Source organism: Gobius niger (assembly GCF_951799975.1).
Source record: "Gobius niger genome assembly, chromosome: 19".
Lineage (NCBI taxonomy): Eukaryota > Metazoa > Chordata > Actinopteri > Gobiiformes > Gobiidae > Gobius > Gobius niger.
Window position 1 is genome coordinate 11,218,591 of NC_136870.1, and position 6,256 is coordinate 11,224,846.

Genomic DNA, 6,256 nt, shown 5'->3' on the forward strand with positions numbered 1-6,256 from the left:
TTTTGCGCATGTTACTTTCAGCGTCAGGAAAGACCCATTTTGCACCAATACAAAAGATCAATATCACTGGCGTAAAGAAGAAGTTTGCCTTATCCCTCTGACAATGACAACAAAGCCATAGAATTTAAATGTTTGTTGTGGTCCAAGCTCAATCCTAACTTTCCAAACATACAGTATTTGTAGCATCCCCATTCTGCACATGGACGATTTTATAGGTTCACAACTTGCAAGGTCACTCTTCAGGGTCACAAAGTCCCCGTAGTCCCTGTTTATTATGAGAGGGTATTCTTGTGTGGATGATGGAGTCGGTGATCATTGTCCAGCCGTGGGTCACAGGATCTAAAGTTGTCCTAATCTGCTAATTCGCACTAATGTGACAATCACTGGCAAAATATTATGTCGTCTATAGTTGATTTAACCACTACAAAAGTCTATGTTCTTCACGTCCACTGTCAACCGGAGCTTCGTACACACACCGGTGCTCTATGATGTCTCTGAGTCAGTGGAGAGTCTGCATCATCCTTCGACATCATCAGCCAAAACTAACACATTGTCAATTTAGTTAGAAGGAAGCTCTTATCTACAAATGTCAATCGATATCATTTGTCTCCCTGCTGTTGTGACAGAGCTTGTCTTTCCACAATTGACATCCTGTTTCCTGAGATCAATCTGAGACATTCAGACATTCAGCCAGATTGGAGACATACTTGACCTTTGCTGAATTTATATGCAAATTTGACCATCAAGACAGCCCTTTCTGTTTCTTTTCTACTATTGCAAATTTGTCAAACCAATTTTTTACAAACAACGCAAACCAAAAAGGAGTATAAAGAGAGAACGCCAAGCTTCATATCTTTAAATGCTTGTGTATAAATATGCAATGCCCTGCACTTTCTCTCACTTTCTTCTTTTTTTGCTTTTGCATGCTGCTGTGGCGACCCCAAAAAATGCTTCCCTTGTGTGCCTCCAGCTAATTTTTCACCTCATTAGTTTGGACAGACCTAAAAAGTGGGACGCGCCGAACAAAAGACAAAGCCGGTTCTGCATCGCTGTATCTCCTCGTGTTTGGACGCCTCTGCGACCTCCTGAGGGGCGCATGACCTGACCACGCACTGAAATGTACTGCACCTGCATCGATCCTCTACACTACCAGCACGTGTGTACACCATGAGGCGCCGCTTGACAATGATGAATATTGTGTCACTCAGTCCTTTCTCCCTCTGTGTCTTGCAGGCAACAGCAGAAGCATTCTACCGTTATCTCTACTCTTCCCCCTGCCTTCATGGATGTCTCCCAAAGAAGCTCATCAGCATTCAACATGCATCGCTAGCTCGCAGCATCCAATCACGTGCGTACATACACAGGGAGCCCTTGTGTGTGTGTGTGTGTGTGTGTGTGTGTGTGTGTGTGTGTGTGTGTGCATACTTTGAGGTTTAGTCCAGTCCTTCGTGTTGGAGAATTCCCTTTGTTGCTGCCCCTAAGGTCAAAATACTGAGGACTGGAAAGCACTTGCAATAATGAGTTGATTGATTTGGGTCGAAATACAAGATTATTCTTTTTCTACCATGCAAATGTAGGTTAATGATGGCAGAGACGCCACCAGCAGCTGTGTGCTGGATTATTGATCTAAGTGCATCAGATTTCAGAACATTTCTGGCGTGCGTTTGAATGTATTCTTTCTATAATCTGAGTTAATCTGAAAGCGTTAACTCTGTAGATCGGGGATAAGAGGTGCAAATAGGGAGTCCAGTCATGATCCGAGAGTTGTTGTTGTTGTTTTTTTTAATTTTTTATTTCTGCGTTCTCACCGAGATTGCAGCCGGGTTTGATACCCAGTTCCCATGGCAACGGGGCGACCGCGGTGCACCTGACCTACATATGTGCAGTATGTACACAAACCCGTCTGCGGCTGCGGCGGGCGCTGAATGAGCCTAAGCGGAGACTGTGAGAGCCCACAGGACTGGGTCACTTTCAGAAGATGTCAATGAGTTTGCCGAACATCGACAGTGAGTCACAAGGTGTGTGAAATAAGAACGGGTAATACATCAATATGTCAACACCGTCCCAGATAACAACTACAACATCAGCTGTTTCCTGTGCCTGTACTGAGTGGAGGGCAGGGGTATTGATTTTTTGACTATTTACCTACTTTGTTTTGGATTATGGTACATGCTTTTCCCCAATGCAGTTTGTGTCCTCTCGCTGTCCATTGGAAAAGGGTAAATTACATTAAATTGTAAGTGATTAACATTTTCTTGTACTTTTTGTTCTTATTTTTGTTCATTTGGCTCAGCCTTCAACCTGACCGGAGCTCCAATCTGTATTCCTTTGCTCTTTTTTTCCCCCTCCAATGACATTTTTGTGCTCTCAATGTCCAAACACTTAACTTGTCCAATTCATCCAAGCTACCAATTGGTCTTGTAAGATTAAATGTCTAGTCTTCACGGCTGTTGCTCCAACTTGCCATTTCACCATCACCAACAAGGGCATCATACTGCACTTCGACTTTAAGCGACATATAATACTGAATAAAACCACTGTATTTGCTCATGAACTCATATTTATATGGTTCTTGATTGTTAGTGTTGTGGCTGCCGCAAATCTTTCCACAATATGCTGTCCTGGATATATGTTCAAGTTTAATCATGGGTTGCTAACTTGCTAGTATTTATTTTTTTCATATTCTCTTGCTGTCGTCATACACATTTAGTTACAGTGTATAAATCTACTACTGGTATAATGTCTTACTATAGAAGTATTGTTGGCAGGAATCTTTCATCTTTAGATGTGCTGTATGGTTGGTATCTTATCTGCTCCCTTTTAGTATAAGTGGTAGTCTAAGTTCAAATATCACACCACCTATTTGAAAATATTCCTGAACAAATAACTGAGCACTCTTAAAGGAATAGTTCACAGTTTTTCCATACTGAGATATGTTCTTACCTGAGCTTAGATGAGTTGATAAGTACCTGTCTGGTTTTTGTGTGTGCCCTCAGTCACGTAAAAAGACCAAAGAAGTGCACGCACACAGACCACACAGGTACATATAAACTCGTCTAAACTCAGGTAAGAACATATCTCAGTATGGAAAAAACTGTGAACTATTCCTTTAAAGTCCTTTCTTTAAAGGTAAGTACAGTATAAAGTGTAAGGTATTGCCACTCTTAAAGTATTTTCTTCTAGCAGCAGGAGTGTGTATCCAAAAAAGCTGTTACTTTCTCACTTCATCGATCCTGAGTTGGCAAGAGACAATGTTCTCCCGTGGAGCATTCAAGGCATATATCACACTTTTGTTTTTATCTGCATGCTCCTGGGACGGTTCTGGCCCACATGGTGAAACACCATTATGGAAATATCGGCATTCACAACACAGAGGAAGACTGGGCTGAAGATGAGCTCATGGTCCAGCTGAGTAAATGTTTGTCCAAATGCTGCCACTTTCTTTATCCCAGTTACTGCAGTGCCATGTAAAGAGGAAGGAGTTTAGACAGTAAATAAAACTCTCGCTGCATCCTCCCAACATACACCGGACGCTTCAGTTATTACATTTCAGTTTTTTAATAATGTACACTCATTCATCTTAAGGATATTCATGATTGCTTTTTCATGTGTTTTTGTTAGAGAATGCAATCATCATGCAAGTCACCCAAAGTGCTTCTCAAGAGACAGTTTTTCCTTCGCTCCATGCTCGGTGCTGGTAAGCTTTATATGTCATGCATATCTTACAACACAAGCAGTTTTACCAGCAATTATCACATTATGAGTAATCTTGCCCAGCCAACTACTATCACCAACTGCTACTCAGTATTTCCTCACAGTCTCCTGTCTCTCGTTTGTATTTCTGCAGTTGTGTTGCCCTTTTCATAAGTTTTTGTAACGTCTTTCTATCATATACTGAAGATGGTATAATTTTATGAGAAGTCACAAAAGTGTTATTATCTCTAAGATGTTTCAACTTTAATTTAACGTCAGTCAAGGTTAAACCTTACACTATATGAGAGCAGTCATAACTTCACTTTTCTTTATTAGCCAGTCTTTCATAACAGGCCTGTTATATCTGAGTGCCGCTCTGTTCATCATAAAGAACAATAAACACGACCTGTCTCCCGAGACGCGAGACAAGAGAAAACACAGGACTGGAATCCGCGCCTATTAGCAGCTCTTAATTAGTATGAGCCTTTAGATGCTGCACACGCCTAAAACAGACTGCTGAATGCATCGAGCCGTAGCTGGAGAATTAACAGGAGATATGAACTGTTTTCTCTCTCTTTTTTTTTCTTTTCTTTCTCTATGCTTTAGTTCGGCATTTCTTTAACGCACAAAGCAAAATAATGTTCTTTTCAACAATAGGCTGGTTCAGAACAGACAGTACAAACTTGCAGTTGCACAAAGGCTTTTGTCTTTTAAAAAAAATGAAGGACCTTTGTTGAAATGAATTTATGTAATTGCATAAAAGAGCTTGTAGAAACTTGTTAATAGCATCTTAGTATAATAATAAATAGAAAAACTCGAAACTCAAATATCCTACCAGTAACAGTCATACGCAGACACTGAAATATTAACACAAATATTGTAAAACTTTCTTAAACAGGTCCAAACTGGGAGTCAGGGACTAAGATGGAGCTGGGAGTTGGACACACATCGCTCTAGTTTCTATGCTACAAACATGAGCAGGTGAGCAACAGCAACACTCCATAATCAGACAGTGATATAGATACTGGTAATGCCCTCAATATTATATCTACGTCGCCTTGATCAGTCTTGCCAACTGTTCAAATTCAAGAACTGTTTTTTTTTTCACTACAAAGAAAAGGCATCATGTTTACACCAGCCCTTTTAATCAAAACTTGGACGAGCCCAGACTGGCACTGCACAACTGAGATCAGCATGACAATAACCTACTGATGCTAATACTGATGTCCTTCACACATACATTTGAGACTGAAAGCAAAAGTTAGTCAAAGTCTTAGCAACAATAAACTACTGTACATCCCACTAGGCCAGAACTCACTACGTCAACCTTCACAGTGTCCGGTGCAGAGATTATTTAGATGTTCAGCTGTGTAAGGCCCCAGGAAGCTCAGCCGGATGCGTCATAATAATTAGAATAGTTAATAGGGAGGAGGCAGAACAACCTTTTTGAGGCTTCATTAAAGTTTCATGTTTTGCTTCATCTAGACCGAGGTAAATTATGTAAGACTTTGCACGTCATCAACGTCGGAATTAGGTGCAGAATGCATCTTCGTAAAAATATGAATTTTACAGCAACACTGCAGGCTTTTTCAGAACAGCTCATCTTCTTGTGTTTTCTCTTTGACCAGGTCATGCGGGCATCACTACAAACTCAGAGTTACATTCTCCATTAATCTATGAACTAGATTTTTAAAAGAAAAAGTATTCTGTGCTACTTTTTTTCATTTTCAGTGGCCTTTTGCCGACAAAGCTGAAAGGTTTGAGCCTTGCTCCGTCCAAACAGTATGTGTATATGTCCTTGGTCTGGACTCTAGACACTTCAGTCTTTCACATCACATTCTGCCTGAGGAATCAATGCACGCGTGGCAATGGATTTCACCATTTACCTTGGCTAGAAAGATCACCATGTGGATTTTCATGTGTTGACTTAATTTGCCCTTGACTAACATTCTGCTGAACAACATTACGTTCACTTGAGGTTTTGAGAACTTCCCTCTCTCATTATAAATGGATTGGGAGCAAATTCAGCCATTTTCAACTGAGTTCATTTCCTCCCAGCTGGCCACAGGAAACTGTTGTGCTGTTTCAAAAGAAGACAGAGTTCTTGTTAATAAACTATAAATGGGGCTTCCTACTATCGCGCCTTTTCCCAGTCTTTCATGAACAGTTATTGTTGTTTCACTCACTGCTGAAACTACCTCAGTCTTTTGCGTTTTTACTTGGATCTGTTTCCGCATTAAGTAACGGCTTTGGACTGTCTCTTTTCATTAAAGAGATTTCCGCTCTTTCCCAGTCAGATTGTTTATTTCCTTAGACATTTTGACAGCCCACACTTGAAAATACAATACAATCATTAGATTTCCCTAGCTAGGACTACATTTCTGCCTGACTAAACACAGCTTTTATACAAATGCAAATAGGGGCCAGTGACAGTCCTCATGCCTGCGTAGTGCTCACAAACACTCCAGACATTTCAATGGCGGCGGCAGAAGACCGAATCTTTATACTCCTGATCCAGTTTCCACATGCGTCACCGTTTGTTATGGAAAAATCCTGTTAGCTC